The sequence below is a fragment of the Bos indicus x Bos taurus genome, chromosome 1 (genome assembly GCF_003369695.1).
Source record: "Bos indicus x Bos taurus breed Angus x Brahman F1 hybrid chromosome 1, Bos_hybrid_MaternalHap_v2.0, whole genome shotgun sequence".
NCBI classification, from domain to species: Eukaryota; Metazoa; Chordata; class Mammalia; order Artiodactyla; family Bovidae; genus Bos; species Bos indicus x Bos taurus.
This window is the reverse complement of record NC_040076.1, coordinates 96958193-96976906: the sequence shown is the minus strand read 5'-3', so window position 1 is coordinate 96976906 and position 18714 is coordinate 96958193.

Sequence of the window (18714 nt, the reverse complement as noted above, 5' to 3'; positions counted from 1 at the left end):
TTTCTAGGATTTCAGAAAGAGAAGAGAATAAGACCATCAAGCCTCTGTGAAATCCAACTTCCCTACACAGGTTTTTGTTTCCCCTTTCTGTTCTTATTGCTGGTAATGTTTAACATAGAAATAAGAAGGACGTATCCCAGGATCCTGGAACTAACAGATGGCAGCAGATACAAATCCTAAGCAAATTTGAGTTTGAAACTTAGCCCTATTTTATTGTGAGAAATGATTCTTTAAACACCTCTTCAACAAGTGCATTGAATGTGTCGATACTTTTTAAATTTCAACAGTCATAGTTACCTTCTGAGAGATTGTAGAGAAGTTGGCATGCCTCTAAGCTCCCCGGCCCTTTGCAAACTGTCACCCAGAGGAAACTGCTTCAGGAACTCCAGGTGCATCTCTTGGCATGCTGTTTCTTTTCCTCTCGGCATTTTCACCTTCACTACTCAGCCCTGCACTTGTTCCCATAAAAACACATCAGCAGTCAGGAATGAATTCACTCCACGAAGTGAACGTACTCTGGGCCAGATACTGTTCTTGATGCAAGAGAGTCAATGACCAACAAGACACAGCTCATGTTACTTAAGTCTTAACCTGGTAGAAAGATGGCCCCATATGCCAACAATTACCCTGGGACAAGGGCCGTCAGGGAGGAGAGACCCCTGTGGTCAGGGGACCCACCATTGGACTAAGCCTGGCTTGGAGCACAACTCTGAGCAATGAGTGACGTTACCTCAATTTTGAGATAGTTAAAAAGAGAGAAGGGAAAGTGTCCTAGGTAGGAAAAATCAGGCTCAAAAGCTTCCAGGTATGAGGGCTTCCCTGGTGGCTCAGACAGTAAAGCATCTCTCTGCAATGCAGGAGACCTGGGTTCGATCCCTGGGTTGGGAAGATCCCCTGGAGAAGGAAATGGCAGCCCACTCCAATATTCTTGCCTGGAAAATCCCACGGACGGCAGAGCCTGGTAGGCTACTGTCCATGGGGTCGCAAAGAGTCAGACACGACTGAGCGAAGGGAAGAAGAAGATGAAGACCTAAAGGAGCCTGGGGTTGCCTCTAGGAGTGGATTCTGGGTGCCTGGAGCAAGGGATGTGGGGGATGGAGGTTAGGGGTGGGTCTGGTGTGACTTGAGGCTCAAGATTCATGAAGGTTTAATCTATAGTCCCTCCTGGGATCTCCTTACATTTTAAGGGAGGATTAAAGACTGAAACAGGGTTTCCCAGGTGGTGCTAGTGATAAGGAATATGCCTATTAATGCAGAAGACCCACAAGAGATACTGGTTCCATCCCTGGGTAGGAAAGATCCCCTGAAATAAGGAATAGCAACCCACTCCAGTATTCTTGCCTGGAAAATCCCATGGACAGAGGAGTCTGGAGGGCTACAGTCCATGGGGCTGCAGAGAGGCAGACACAACTGAGCAAAGCAATTAAGTACTAAAGACTTAAACTAAAGGGATAAAACTATAAATGGAATTTTAGATTCTGCTATTAAAGTTTACATTCTGTCCTTAGGCTAGGGCCTAATAGATATTCTTGAAATAACAATGTTCATGGCTCCCTCCCTATAAAATAGGTCTTTCTGTAATACTGCATTCCAGAATGGTTCAAGAAACATTTTGCACACAGGGGATTTTCAATGACCTTGCAGAGCCCACCTCCATGCTTGAGGGATGGAATGTTCCTAATACCTAGAGTGCTACTTTAATTATTTATTTATTTTTGGCCCTGATCAGAGATGGAACCCATGCCCCCTGCAGTGGAAGCTCAGAGTCTTAATCACTAGACTGCCAGGGAAGTCCCCTGGAGTACTATTTTAGAAGTAACAGTTAGGGGTATTTTTTTTTTTTTTTTGGTCTTTTCAAACTAGAGCAGGATTCAGCCCAGGTTTATACAGGAACAGCCAGCCATAGGACCAGACAGTTGTCCAGCTACAGCCCCACAGCTGACCAAGCCTCAGAAGGTTAGGTGGGAGAGACCTTCAGCTTGTGAATCCAGCCACAACCTGCAGCCATGCCTGCCCCGTTTCAATTCCACCATCACCCAAGGGCCCTTTTCCTTTCACTGCTGCTCTGGCACCCACCCAAGACTTACCTCCATGGTCACTTTCACTCAATTTCACTTTTTGGAGTGTATACACAGCCATTCTCTGGAGAGCAATCCCAGTAAATGCTTTCCCCTTTTCTCCCTCCTCCTTAAATGTTGTGACTTCAACTCCCAAGTCTTAAGAAAACACTGCTGGATGGTGTTCCAGGATGTGGTCATTTACCCACAAGAAACCCTGCCCGGCTGGTGAGGCCCTGCTGGATTCTCTGTGTACACGAGGACATGACAGAGCAGAATGCGAAGGGCCAGGAGCCAGGAAGGGTTAGAAACTACGCAGAGGAAACAACACACAGTGGGGAACGAGAAAAGCAGAAAGGAGAAGAAAGCTGCTGAGAGCCAACAGGGAGTCAGAAAAATTCCAAGTATGAGGAAGGCGGGCTTGTGAGAGCAAAGGGGAAAGCACCCGCCTATTTCTTGGTACACTGTGGGTTAAGCAGTCAGTTACCATGCTCATGCTTAGAAATACTTTCAAAATGTCTTGGGGAAATTCCTCTTTATATACAAACTTGAACGTTCTCAGGCTTTCTCACAGCAACTCAAGCAACTCAAACTCTGGCTTCCCCCTCATCTCTGTGCTGGGTTTTACACGGTGAAGGTAGACAAACCCTGGAAACTGAATTTGGGGAACTTTCAGATCATAGCATAATTAGACTATAGCCACAAAAGAAAACTGAGGTTTTGCCTCTTCTCTCTTAATCAGAGGCATTCACTTAAAAGCTCTTTGGGAAAACCAATGGCTGGCATTTAGTTGAGTAATTATTGTTGATAATTTACTGATAAGTTGGCGAGGCTATTTGCCATGAAACCCCAAGGATAATATATATTTGACACATTATTTCTCTTATTTTTAAGTGATTTTCATTTATTTTTGCAAAAGTGAGGAATACCTTTTTTTTTCCCCATCCTTAGGTTTTGGCTTAACATTTATTTAAAATTTTCAAGGAATGCTTTCAAAGGCCTAAAAATTTTGATCCAATGTTTTTAGAGTGAATCATACTTTCAGTGTTGGTTGTTAAGGGGAAATGTGTTTTTCTTTCTTCCCCAAACTTATTTCATTAAAAAGCATGACACATACTACAACATGAATGAAGTTTGAGAATGTAAGAGGAAAAAGCCGGTCACAAAAAGGCAAATACTATATTATGATTCCACTTGCACGACATATATAGAGGAATCAAATATATAGAAACAGATTGTAGAACAGTGGTTGCCAGGACTTGGGGGAGAGGAAAATTGGGAGTTGTCTTAATGCGTACAAGGTTTTATTTTTGTAAGGTAAAAAAGTTCTGGAGATCAGTTGTTCAGCAATGTGAATATGTTTAACGCTACTGAATTGCAGATTTTGAAATGGTTAAGATGTTAAATTTTATGTTTTGTGTTTTAAAAATTTTTTAAATTAAAATATATTTTAAAAATATTCAGAAGGCTGACTCTAAATGTAAAGAAGTTTTAAAAATGCTTTAATCACTTTTTGCTTTTTTCTCCTTATGTATTTACAAGTATGGCATAATTTTTAAAAATCCAAATGTCTAAATGGGTTTTAAGAAATACAAAGTAAAACTCCTAGGTAATTTAAAAACTGACTCAGTCACTCAGTTCTAAAGCATTCTGGTGGCACACGGTATCTTAGGTCACTTGCCTAATGGGCCTATTACTTCAGCCCTATTCAGAACTCTTGTCTTGAAAATGTATTATTGTAGATACATTTCTCAGTTCAGTTCAGTCACTCAGTCATGTCCAACTCTTTGCAACCCCATGAATCACAGCACGCCAGGCCTCCCTGTCCATCACCATCTCCTGGAGTTCACTCAAACTCACGTCCATCAAGTCAGTGATGCCATCCAGCCATCTCACCCTCTGTCGTCCCCTTCTCCTCCTGCCCCCAATCCCTCCCAGCATCAGAGTCTTTTCCAATGAGTCAACTCTTTGCATCAGGTGGCCAAAGTACTGGAGTTTCAGCTTTAGCATCAGTCCTTCCAAAGAACACCCAGGACTGATCTTCTTTAGAATGGACTGGTTGGATCTCCTTGCAGTCCAAGGGACTCTCAAGAGTCTTCTCCAACACCACAGTTCAAAAGCATCAATTCTTCAGCACTCAGCTTTCTTCACAGTCCAACTCTCACATCCATACATGACCACTGGAAAAACCATAGCCTTGACTAAACGGACCTTTGTTGGCAAAGTAATGTCTCTGCTTTTGAATATGCTATCTAGGTTGGTCATAACTTTTCTTCCAAGGAGTAAGCATCTTTTAATTTCATGGCTGCAATCACCATCTGCAGTGATTTTGGAGCCCAAAAAGATAAAGTCAGCCCGTTTCCACTGTTTCCCCATCTATTCCCATGAAGTGATGGGACCAGATGCCATGATCTTCGTTTTCTGAATGTTGAGCTTTAAGCCAACTTGTTCACTCTCCTCTTTCACTTTCATCAAGAGGCTTTTTAGTTCCTCTTCACTTTCTGCATTGTTAATACTACTATTCTCAATGAACTTAAGCAAGGAAAGGGATTTACTAAAAAGAATGACAACACTTCTATTAAAAAGGTGGTAAGAGGGAGAAGACATATGTGTACCTATGGTTGATTCACATTCATATGTGGCAGAAACCAACACAATATTGTAAAGCAACTCTCTTCCATTAAAAATAAAAATTTTAAAGATTACAATGTGATCTGTTTTGCAAATAATAACAGAAAAGAAAATTTATTTTAAAAAAAAAGATGGCAAAGGTAAACATGTGTTTACCCATGTTAGGATTTTAAAAAACACAACCACTTAAGAAATCTGTAAGGATATAGAAAACTGGGTAGATGCCAACAAAATTTTGGAATCTAGAGAGCATGAAGACGGCGTTTACCTGACTTTATACTTAATTCCCTGAAAAGGTTGGGGTAAATATTTTATAATTTTTCAAATTTCAGAAACCCAAAGGTTCAGTAAGTGTACCAGTAATTGTACCAGGTAACTCTGAAGGAAGACGTGGGTATGGGTAGGGGTGAAAACAATATGATTAATTTAAAAGTGTAAGAAGTTAAACCATCCAATTCCATTTCTCACCCCAGGGCAGACCGAAGACTGCTCTTTTTCCCACCCTGGAAGAGACAAAGTTTATTTTCAGAACCAGTTGAAACACGAAGGATCTGGATTCAGAGATCCGGTCATGTTTTGAGTACTTTAGTGGATACAGAGGTTGAGTAAAGTCTATGTACTGAAAAATGAGATCTCTCCCTATTTCCCCTGTTGGTCCTCAAAGAACACACTGGCAACCAAACATAGTCACCCTCTTCCCCCACCCAGTGGAGGTAGGTGGAAGGACACCTATGTAGGAAACTGACCAACCCAAAAGAACCCTACAGATACTGATTGTGTAGATAGAGTCCCTCAACTAAATGAAGCTGAAGCTGCCCTAGCAATTACAGAGAAGCCCACTGATTGACACATCCTATGGGCTTCCCTGCTGGCTCAGATGGTAAAGAATCTGCCTACAATGCAGGAGACCTGGGTTCATTCCCTGGGTCAGGAAAATCCCCTGAAGAAAGGAATGGCTATCCACTCCAGTATTCTTGCCTAGAGAATTCTGTGAACAGAGAAGCCTGGCAGGCTGCAGACCATGGGGTCACAAAGAATCAGACATGACTGAGCAACCAATACACTATTATGTATATACACAGAGCCCTTCATTCTGTTCCCCTGGAGGAGGAAATGGCAACCCACTTCAGTATTCTTACCTGGGAAGTCCCATGGACAGAGCAGCCTGGTGGGCTACAGTCCACAGGGTTTAAAGAATTGGAAACGAGTGAGCACACACACAGTTCATGTTGTATATGCTTGGTTTGGGCCAAAGATCTCAAGGTAGTTGAGGAAAGACTCTGAGAAGAAAATGAGATGCAGAAACAGTAAGAAAAAGGAAACTTGGAGAAAATAAGGGCAGTGTAAGGAGAAGAAAAGAATTTTTTAAATCACTATTATACTTTGAGAGTTCTTGGGTCCATAAACCAAGAATCAGAAGATGAACAAGAGGGGAACTCCAGGGGACAAAGGAAATTTTAGAAATTAAAAATGAGACAGTTTCTGTGCTAGATTAAAGTGACATTCTGTAGTTTGGAATCTACCTAATCCTACAGTTCATGGGGTTGCGAAAGAGTGGGACGTAACTGAGCACACAATCATGCAAGATTAAAAGATAAATGGAAAAAGCAGAATAAAACAACATGTTAATCCTTCAACAATAACATCATCACAACAAATGCATGACAATCATCTACTATGAAAGTAGTAAGATATCCTGTGAACTCTGAAATACAAGGAAAGGGCTGATTAACTGACATCAATGAGACCTACAGGGTATCAGCAAGTGGGCAAGAGGAAGCAGAAAGCAGGCAAAGGGCCTTGGGGTGACACTGAACAACAGCAAACTCTAATCAAACTGCCAAAGGCACTTCCGCTAAATGCTAAATGTGCCCACTTGGTACAGAAAGATAACTGGGTTTTTTCTGGGAACAGTGCCAGAGCTGGGTTCTAAGGGTGAAGGCAAAGGAAAGGTTAGATGGTATGGGACAATCTGGGTCCTGTTAAATCTCAGAACTAACCAACTGAATCTCCTTTCCAGGACAGAGTCCTTCACAGAGAAGGATCTGTGGTGGTAGAATCTAAATTGAATAGCACAGGACTTCCCTGGTAGTCCAGTGGTTAAGAATCTGTCTGCCAGTTCAGGGGATATGGGTTAGATCCTCAGTCTGGGTAGATTCCACATGCTGTGGGGCAACCACACCTGTGCGCCACCACTACTGAGCCTGTGTCCCTAGAGCCCACGCCCCACAACAAGAGAAGCCACTGCAGTGAGAAGCCTGCGCACTGCAGTTAGAGAGCAGTCCCGGCTCACCACGACTAGAGAAAGCCCATGCATAGCAACGAAGACCCAGTGCGGCCTGAAATAATTAATTCTTTAAATTATTTAAGTAAATAAATTGAGTAGCACAGAGATACTATGAGCAAAGGCAAGAGAAGATCCGGATAAAGTGAGAGATGGGGCAGAAAAAGCAGCTTCAAAAAGCCCAAGGCAATATTGTTTAACTACCATAACAGTAGCAAAGCTATCAAGCTAGGAAAGCTGTCCCATTGTACCCTCCTCTTCGAAGATAACTACGTGGGCCTTTTCACAGGCTGCCTGATATATTCTCACAAAACCACAGCTGACTTGCCAGAGCACATGATTCACGGATCACACACCATCCCTCCCACCTTATTCCAGGTGTTAGAAGTGAGTCCGTAAGTCCAGTCCATACTCTGGGTGCAGGGAGTTTCACTCTGTAAAAGAAGGCATGTCAAAGAATTTGTGGCATTTGAAAACTGATCTTTTTATATCTATGATATAAAAAGACTAGAGAGAAACTGAGAGATATGAATAGAAGATAGGCAAAAACAAACAAACACTTGTCAACAGTTTTGAGGAATTTGGCTGTGGGATCTTCAGTCTTCACTGCAGCACTGGGAATCTTTAGTTGCTGCATATGCAATCTAGTTTCCTGATCAGGGATTGAACCCTGGTCCCCTGCAATGGGAACTTAGAATCTTAGCCACTAGGCCATCCAGGAGATCCCACGTGGTTTCTTTCTTTTTTTTTTTCTTTTATTTAAAAACATTTTCTTTTGCATTGGAATATAACCAATTAACAAACAATAGTTGTGATGGTTTCAGGTAACAGCGAAGAGCCTCAGCCATCCATATACATGTAGCAGAAGGTTTCGTTTTGATGTGGTTAAAATGGCCTAAAATTGTCTGTAGAAAAGGTTGCGCAACTCTATGAATCTATTTAAAAACAGTGAAATTGTACACATTAAATAAATTGTATTTTATGCGACTCACATCTCACTAAGGTTGTTACTAAAAAATGAACTTATTACTAATTACGGGAAAAATGTGTACATATTTTTGGCATACTTTATGGTTAAGTTGTGAACAGTTTTTTACAGAACCATAACAAAATAATAGTAACATTATATTAAAATTCCAGAATAACCATGTTGAAGGGCGGTGGAAAGGGGAAATTTGTAGAGGTTTACAGAAATAAATTCTCATCTGCCCTACTAGGAACACCATTCAGTTCAGTTTAGTTGCTCAGTCCTGTCTGACTCTTTGCGACCCCATGGACTGCAGCACACCAGGCCTCCCTGTCCATCACCAACTCCCGGAGTTTACTCAGACTCATGTCCATTGAGTCGGTGATGCCATCCAGCCATCTCATCCTCTGTCGTCCCCTTCTCCGCCTGCCCTCAAACTTTCCCAGCATCAGAGTCTTTTCAAATGAGTCAGCTCTTCGTATCAGGTGGCCAAAGTATTGGAGTTTCACCTTCAACATCAGTCCTTCCAATGAACACCCAGGACTGATCTCCTGTAGGATGGACTGGTTGGATCTCCTTGCAGTCTACGGGACTCTCAAAAGTCTTCTCCAACACCATAATTCAAAAGCATCAATTTTCGGAGCTCAGCTTTCTTTATAGTCCAACTCTCATATCCATACATGACTACTGGAAAAACCATAGGTTTGACTAGACGGACCTTTGTCAGCAAAGTAATGTCTCCGCTTTTTAACATGCTGTCTAGGTTGGTCATAACTTTCTTTCCAAGGAGTAAGCGTCTTTTAATTTCATGGCTGCAATCACCATATGTAGTGATTTTGGAGCCCCCCAAAATAAAGTCAGCCACTGTTTCCCCATCTATTTGCCATGAAGTGATGGGACCAGATGCCATGATCTTAGTTTTCTGAATGTTGAGCTTTAAGCCAACTTTTTCACTCTCCTCTTTTACTTTTGTCAAGAGGCTCTTTAGTTCTTCACTTCCTGCCATAAGGGTGGTATCATCTGCATATCTGAGGTTATTGATATTTCTCCCGGCAATCTTGATTTCAGCTTGTGCTTCTTCCAGCCCAGCATTTCTCATGATGTACTCTGCATATAAGTTAAATAAGCAGGGTGACAATATACAGCCTTGACGTACCCTTTTTCCTATTTGGGACCAGGCTGTTGTTCCATGTCCAGTTCTAACTGCTGCTTCCTGACCTGCATACAGGTTTCTCAAGAGGCAGGTCAGGTGGTCTGGTATTCCCATCTCTTGAAAACTTTTCCAGTTTATTGTGATCCACACAGTCAAAGGCTTTGGCATAGTCAATAAAGCAGAAATAGATGTTTTTCTGGAACTCTCTTGCTTTTTTGATGATCCAGCAGATGTTGGCAGTTTGATCTCTGGTTCCTCTGCCTTTTCTAAAACCAGCTTGAACAGCTGGAATTTCATGGCTCACATTCTGTTGAAGCCTGGCTTGGAGAATTTTGAGCATGACTTTATTAGTGTGTGAGATGAGTGCAATTCTGCAGTAGTTTGAACATTCTTTGGCATTGTCTTTCCTTGGGATTGGAATGAAAACTGACATTTTCCAGTCCTGTGGCCACTGCTGAGTTTTCCAAATTTGTTAACATATTGAGTGCAGCACTTTCACAGCATCATCTTTTAGGATTTGAAATAGCTTAACTGAAATTCCATCACCTCCACTAGCTTTGTTCACAGTGATGCTTCCTAAGGCACACTGACTTCACATTCCAGGATGTCTGGCTCTAGGTGAGTGATCACACCATTGTGGTTATCTGGGTCATTCAGATCTTTTTTGTACAGTTCTTCTGTGTATTCTTGCCACCTCTTCTTAATATCTTCTGCTTCTGTTAGTTCCATACCATTTCTGTCCTTTATTGTGCCCATCTTTGCATGAAATGTTCCCTTGGTATCTCTAATTTTCTTGGAGAGATCTCTAGTCTTTCCCATTCTGTTGTTTTCCTCTATTTCTTTGCATTGATTGCTGAGGAAGGCTTTCTTATCTCTCCTTGATATTCTTTGGAACTCTGCATTCAAATGGCTATATCTTTCCTTTTCTCCTTTGCTTTTTACTTCTCTTCTTTTCACAGCTATTTGTAAGGCCTCCTCAGACAGCCATTTTGCTTTTTTGCATTTCTTTTCCATGGGGATGATCTTGATCCCTGTCTCCTGTACAATGTCATGAACCTCTGTCCATAGTTCATCAGGCACTCTGTCTATCAGATCTAGTCCCTTAAATCTATTTCTCACTTCTACTGTATAATCATAAGGGATTTGATTTAGGTCACACCTGAATGGTCTAGTGGTTTCCCCACTTTCTTCAATTTAAGTCTGGATTTGGCAATAAGGAGTTGATGATCTGAGCCACAGTCAGCTCCCGGTCTTGTTTTTGCTGACTGTATAGAGCTTCTCCATCTTTGGCTGCAAAGAATATAATCAATCTGATTTCGGTGTTGGCCATCTGGTGATGTCCCTGTGTAGAGTCTTCTCTTGTGTTGTTGGAAGAGGGTGTTTGCTATGACCTGTGCGTTCTCTGGGCAAAACTCTATTAGACTTTGCCCTGCTTCATTCTGTACTCCAAGGACAAATTTGCCTGTTACTCCAGGTGTTTCTTGACTTCCTACTTTTGCATTCCAGTCCCCTATAATGAAAAGGATATCTTTTTTGGGTGTTAGTTCTAAAAGATCTTGTAGGCCTTCATAGAACCATATATCGTATCTAAATCTGAAATAACAGTATAAGTGTATTATGTAGAAATGTAGAGGTAAATAGTAGGCAAAAGAATAAAAGAGCTGAAATATGTTGCCCAAACAAAGTCTTACTTATTTTTCAACTACTATTTTGTGTAATCCTAGACATTTGTAATCTGTAAATCTCAATATCTTCTTCTGTAAAATAGAAGTTATAATAATAACAATTTTAGCTCAGTTGGTAAAGAATCCACCCGCAATGCAGGGGACCATGGTTTGATTCCTGGGCCAGGAAGATCTGCCGGAGAAAGGATAAGCTACCCACTCCAGTATTCTTGGGCTTCCCTTGTGGCTCAGTTAGTAAAGAATCTGCCTGCAGTGTGGGAGACCTAGGTTCAATCCCTGGGTTGGGAGGATCCCCTGGAGAAAGGCTATCCACTCCAGTATTCTGGACTAGAGAATTCCATGGACTGTATAGTCCATAGGGTCACAAAGAGTTGGACAGGAGAGTGACTTTTACTCACTCACTGCTTGTACCCAAGGCTCCTCTGGGGTCCCAAGGTAACAGAAGACAGAGACCAGTCTTGAGAGCAGGATTTTCAGTGTAGTCAATACATTCCTGGACTCTCTACAACCCCTAACACTTAGTCCTTTCTCATTATCTTCCACCCATGCATCCCTTATTATGCAGTTACCATAAGGATATAGTGACAAGCCTACCCATGGGATCTTCACTCCCATTGTGGGGCTGTTCAGTCAGTTCAGTTCAGTCGCTCAGTCGTGTCCGACTCTTTGCAACCCCATGAATTGCAGCACGCCAGGCTTCCCTGTCCATCACCAACTCCTGGAGTTCACTCAGACTCACATCCATCGAGTCAGTGATGCCATCCAGCCATCTCATCCTCTGTCGTCCCCTTCTCCTCCTGCCCCCAATCTCTCCCAGCATCAGTCTTTTCCAATGAGTCAACTCTTCTCATGAGGTGGCCAAAGTACTGGAGTTTCAGCTTTAGCATCATTCCTTCCAAAGAAATCCCAGGGCTGATCTCCTTCAGAATGGACTGGTTAGATCTCCTTGCAGTTCAAGGGACTCTCAAGAGTCTTCTCCAACACCACAGTTCAAAACCATCAATTCTTTGGCTCTCAGCCTTCTTCACAGTCCAACTCTCACATTCATACATGACCACAGGAAAAACCATAGCCTTGACTAGACAGATGTTTGTTGGCAAAGTAATGTCTCTGCTTTTGAATATGCTATCTAGGTTGGTCATAACTTTTCTTCCAAGGAGTAAGCATCTTTTAATTTCATGGCTGCAATCACCATCTGCAGTGATTTTGGAGCCCAAAAAAACTTATATGCAAAGTACATCATGAGAAACGCTGGACTGGAAGAAACACAAGCTGGAATCAAGATTGCTGGGAGAAATATCAATAACCTCAGATATGCAGATGACACCACCCTTATGGCAGAAAGTGAAGAGGAACGAAAAAGCCTCTTGATGAAAGTGAAAGTGGAGAGTGAACAAGTTGGCTTAAAGCTCAACATTCAGAAAACGAAGATCATGGCATCCGGTCCCATCACTTCCTGGGAAATAGATGAGGAAACAGTGGAAATAGTGTGGGGCTGTTGGTCCTCAGTTATTTCCTACAGTGAACTCATTTCCTGATTGGAAAATTACAATGTGAAGAATGTATCCATTTGAGCTCAGAAGTATCCAGATGGATTTAGATACTCCCAACAGCACCGACTCGATGGACATGAGTTTGAGTGGACTCCAGGAGATGGTGATGGACAGGGAGGCCTGGCCTGCTGCAATTCATGAGGTCGCAAAGAGTCAGACAGGACTAAGCGACTGAACTGAACTGAACATTTTCCCGATGTTGGAAAGAGTACATCATGGGAAATGCCAGGCTGGATGAAGCACAAGCTGGAAGCACAAGCTGGAATCAAGATTGCTGGGAGAAATATCAATAACCTCAGATATGCAGATGACACCACCCTTATGGCAAAAAGTGAAGAAGAACTAAAGAGCCTCTGGATGAAAGTGCAAGAGGAGAGTGAAAAACTTGGCTTAAAACTCAACATTAAGAAAACTAAGATTATAGCATCCTCTCCCATCACTTCATGGCAAATAGATGGAGAAACAATGCAAACAGTGACAGACTTTATATTTTTGGGCTCCAAAATCACTTTAGATGGTGACTGCAGCCATGAAATTAAAAGACACTTGATCATTGGAAGAAAAGCAATGACCAACCTAGACAGCATATTAAAAAGCAGAGACATTACTTTGCCAACAAAGGTCCATCTAATCAAAGCTATGGTTTTTCCAGTAGTCATGTATGGGTGTGAGAGTTGGACTGTAAAGAAAGCTGAGCACCAAAGAATTGATGCTTTTGAACTGTGGTGTTGGAGAAGACTCTTGAGAGTCCCTTGGACTGGAAGGAGATCAAACCAGTCCATCCTAAACAAAATCAGTCCTGAATATTCATTGGAAGGACTGATGCTGAAGCTGAAACTCCAGTACTTTGGCCACCTCATGTGAAGAGTTGACTCATTGGAAAAGACCCCGATGCTGGGAAAGATTGAAGGTGGAGGAGAAGGGGACAACAGAAGATGAGATGGTTGGATGGCATAACCAACTTGATGGACATGAGGTAGAACAAGCTGCAGGAGTTGGTGTTGGACAGGGAGGCCTGGTGTGCTGCAGTCCATGGGGTTGCAAAGAGTCAGACATGACTGAGCAACTGAATTGAACTGAACAGAACATTTTCCTTACCTAGATATTACCATCTCTGTGCCCAGCACCAAGAGAGGAAGAATTCTGAGAATCGAAGTTCTATCTGGACATAGCCTGATCAGGAAAGCAGCCTTAGGTAAGGGAAATACAAAGAAAATTAGAGTTATAAAAGCACTGTCCAAATAGTTACAGAAAATAATATAGGCCCAGAGACATTTGAAGTATCTCCCTCCTCTGGTCCTTAAGCTGGATGCTCAGAGTAGCTCATCCCAATTACATTACTTCTGCTCCCTTTTAAGTATTCTCAAATAGGAGCAGCTTCCTTATAGAGAAACTTAATTAGACAAATAACCTTTGTATAGTAGGCATGTGTATTTACATTACACAGTGCTAGGTTCTGACAAAGCTCATTTGTGAGGAAGAACTTGCTCTCTTACAGCTTCTAAAGTTCCTAAAGCAAGGAATAGATGGATAGAAAGGCAGGGACATGATTTAGCCAAATGCAAAAAAGTGGAGAAATAGACACTTTTACAGTGACTTGATTCTTGATAGGGGAAAAGACAATGGGAAGACGAGGAGAGTGGCACTAGGTAAGGACAGGATTTTAAAGAGCTAAAGTGAGTACTGGAAGATTGTCAAAAGCAGGGACCTCACTTTTATTCTTTTGATACGTGGTGTGATGAACACCATGAATTATATGCTCAAAATCTCGTCAAACCCCCTCACAGCAGGTTTTCCCTATTGCAGAAACTACAGACTTAAAATGCCTTTCCCCAGCCTCCCCTCAAGCTAGGCTCTGGTTGTGATTTAGGTTCTGCTGACCCAGTGCATTCGTGCAAGCCTTGAATTTGCAGCTGAGGTGCATGGGGACAGGGGCAGGTCACGTGATGTCTAATTTCCCAATGCGTGTGGTTTTAAGTTAACAGATACAGCAGCTGCTGCCAGTTGAAACTTCATTATGACAGGGCAGCAGTTTTCTTGGTGGCCCAGTAACATGGGGTGGCTTTGTGGTCTTCCCGGAAACACAACTCACAATCCATTTCTCCATGATTCCATAACCCATATACTACCGGTTATAAATCCCTTTTAATAAATAATATCTATTTTTATTTATTTAATTATTTGGCTGTACTAGGTCTTAGCTGAGGCATGGGGGAATCTAGTTCCCTGACCAGGGATCAAACCGAGGCCCCCTGCCCTGGGAGCTCAGCGTCTTAGCCACTGGACCAGGGAAGTCCCAGATCCTGGTTCCTTCTGAAGAACCCTGCCTGATTCGGTGGATGGCACAGTGGGAGCTGCAAAGGAGTGGGAGATGCCACACAGGGACCTCATCAGACAGGGGTACCTGCTCAACCTCTCAACTTGCTTAAATATCCCTCAGCAAGAAGGAACTCAGTACCACTCCACAAGGCTGCTAGGGTGGAGAAAAGTATAATAGGAGAGTGATACATGACCATTAATGTTTGCTTCAAGAATACCCGAATAAGTTTTAGAAAAGAGATTGAAATCTTTAACAAAGCCCACAAGGCCGTACCCAAAAAAGTTTTAGAATAAGAGACTGAGATCTTTAACAAAGCCCACAAAGCTGTACAATGTAATTTCTACATGTTTCATCAGCCTGGTGCACTGTGCCCTCAGTTTTTCCTGTCCAGCCATGCTGGTCTTTTCTTCAGATTGAATACTCTCCTTCTGTGCCTCAGAAAACCAGCCAGGGATATTTTTAAACTGGTAACTCCTCAGTTCAGTTCAGTTCAGTCGCTCAGTCGTGTCCTACTCTTTGCAACTCCGTGAATTGCAGCAAGCCAGGCCTCCCTGTCCATCACCAACTCCCGGAGTTCACTCAAACTCATGTCCATCGAGTTGGTGATGCCATCCAGCCATCTCATCCTCTGTCGTCCCCTTCTCCTCCTGCCCCCAATCCCTCCCAGCATCAGAGTCTTTTCCAATGAGTCATGCTTTTCGCATGAGGTGGCCAAAGTATTAGAGTTTCAGCTTCAGCATCAGTCCTTCCAATGAACACCAAGGACTGATCTCCTTTAGGATGGACTGGTTGGACATCCTTGCAGTCCAAAGGACTCTCAAGAGTCTTCTCCAACACCACACTTCAAAAGCATCAATTCTTCAGTGCTCAGCTTTCTTCACAGTCCAACTCTCACATCCATACATGGCCACTGGAAAAACCATAGCCTTGACTAGACAGACCTTTGTTGGCAAAGTAATATCTCTGCTTTTCAATGTGCTATCTAGGTTGGTCATAACTTTCCTTCCAAGGAGTAAGCGTCTTTTAATTTCATGGCTGCAATCACCATCTGCAGTGATTTTGGAGCCCCCAAAAATAAAGTCTGCCACTGTTTCCCCATCTATTTCCCAGGAAGTGATGGGACCAGATGCCATGATCTTTGTTTTCTGAATGTTGAGCTTTAAGCCAACTTTTTCACTCTCCTCTTTCACTTTCATCAAGAGGCTTTTTAGTTCCTCTTCACTTTCTGCCATAAGGGTGGTGTCATCTGCATATCTGAGGTTATTGATATTTCTCCCTGAAATCTTGATTCCAGCTTGTGCTTCTTCCAGCCCAGCGTTTCTCATGATGTACTCTGCATGTAAGTTAAATAAGCAGGTGACAATATACAGCCTTGACGTACTCCTTTTCCTGTTTGGAACCAGTCTGGTAACTCCTACTTGTCATTAAATCAACATTCCCGTTAGACTTCAAGATGTCCACATAACATGCTTTTTTGACACATTCTACTTCCCTTCATAACATGAGCCACAGACAGAGTTAAATGCTGATTTACATAAGTCAAAAATAGATTTCTGCCCTGCAGACAGGAAAGTCCATGTGCATAGAGACTGCTATATTCCATCTGACAGTGCTTCACTCCAAGACTGGTGCTCAGTAAGTGTAGCTTAAGTGAATGCACTCCATCAGCATGCTCTGATTTTTTTGCATCTCTATCCAAATATCTGCTGCCATGATTGCTGCAGCAAAGAAAGATAGGTTGGAGACTTGGCCACAGATTCTTAAATGCTTCTGCTGAGGAATGACATGCATCGCCTCCATGAACATTTTGTTAGCCAAAGCAAGTCACAAGGCCACCTCCCTTCAAAAGGACAATCCAGGAGGGGGAGGAGAACTGTGACTACTGATCTGCTGTAGCCCCGTACCCAGGAAGCTGACCTAAACATTAGGTTGGGGAAAGTATTGATTATTCTATAACTCATGTTGTGAGTCTTACTTCCTAAAGCAAGCGCATTGTATTCTTTGTTTTGAGGCATTTATTTTCCCCACATCACTTTTATTGTCATGTTCTCTACTGGGTAATGTGCATTCTTATCTAGGCAGTGCTAAGCTCAGGGCTTTACCAGCAATGTCCCTGTGAAGATGAACTTTAGGTCAATAGCAAATTTGCTTACCCAAGCTGGCTCATCATCTATTCATTGCCTTAATGAGGACAAGCAGATTTAGTCCCTTTGTTATACATGAACCCTGGCTGTGCTGTTGTTCTCATTTGTGTTGAAATTAGCTGCTCTTGGAGCTTGGCAGCATGGGGCCAGCATCCATAATCAATCATGCATTCAGCAAACATCTGTTACCCATAATTCCTTTCCCAGGTATTGATTGGTTCAGAGAAGCACAGTTCATGACCCTTGTCCTCAAGGAGCTAAACTTCCAGCTCAGGAAACAAGACATAATCCCCTAATATTACTTAAGTTGATGGCTGTGTATGTTTAAATACAGAATGGTGGTTGGGCAATAAAAGAATTTCAGAGGCAAGAGAGTTCCTCTTAAGTAATGAGGTAGTGACAAGATTTCCTGGTAGCTCAGATGGTAAAGAAACTGCCTGCAATGTGGGAGACCCAGGTTCAATCCCTGGATCAGGAAGATCCCCTGCAGAAGGGAAAGGCTACCCAGTCCAGTATTCTTGCCTGGAGAATTCTGTACAGAGGACCCTCGTGGGCTACAGTCCAAGGGGTTGCAAAAAGTTGGACATGACTAAACGACTAACACATAAATATCTATCTGATTTTTAAAACAGTATTCACTCTATGGAATATCATAATTTATATAATCAATTCTCTATTCACTCTTTTGATAAGTACTTTGATGGACATCTTTATCTGTGTAATGTCTTCTTTCCCCAAACTGTTTTACACTGATATTCCTTTCTCTGCCCAAGACATTGGGAGAAATATCCCGGCCTACAGTTTATTAGGATAGGCCAGGATTGATAGACTGCAGGTAGTAAAGCCAAGCTGGTAGGGATTTTTTGCAGGGCATACAGATGTGCCTTGAAACTTGCGAGACTTTAGCCAACTGAGAAGTGAGAAGAAACAGTCCACACAAAAGACCAGACTCACTTCTGACACAGGTTGCAGGTTCAGGGATCCCCAAGACCACTCTTAGGTTTGATAGCTTATTGGAAGATCTCATAGAACTCACTGAAAGCTGTTATGGTTAAATGCTTTAATACAGCTAAGGGATAAGATTAGAATCAGGCAAGGACAGAGGTACAGGGCAGAGTTCAATCGAGTTCAAACTCCCCATGTTTCCTGTCCCCATGGGTCATGACACTGTCAGTCTCTTGGCATTGGTGTGTGACAGTATGCATTGAATATCACCAACCAAGGAAGGTTACCCAAGCCTGGTGTCCAGTCTTTATTCAGTGGGAACTCACATTCCAGCCCCTCAGGAGGTCCACTCACACCACCTCAAAGTCCACCCTTTATCACTTTCTGAGTATCTGCCTGGCCAAGGCCCCCAGGCTAACAAAAACTCTCCTATCAAGAAATTCAGGACTAAGGCCAGACCTCTTTTGCAGTAAAACTTAAAGACTCTTTACAACAACAAAACAGAATTGATTCCATTAGATTTTTCTAGGAAAATGCCTAACAATGTTTAATATATTTTCCCAAGGAAATTATGTAATCAAACAAAATGGGAACATCATCAGTTGACTCAGTAGCAAAAAAAGGCAAAGAAACGCTATTTTTGGTCAAAAAGTACCCCCAATCTCACTCCCTGTCAGAACAGGCCTCCTGTGGCTAACAGCAAACTGCACTGGTCATATATTTTCTCATTGGACCGGGAACTCTATTTTAAGGGAAATAAAATCCTTATGTTTATGAATCATTTATACCTTACTCATTTAAAAAAATCTCACAATGGATATTCTTTGGTTCTCTCCTACTTTGCATCTTGGGTAGGAACAGGATTGTGAGAAGTAAAGAAGTTTATATAACTAGGTATTCTGAACATTTAACATACCACAAATCTAGTTTCAGGCCAGGAAATCATGAATAATGGTGTGGGTGTTAACAGTACCA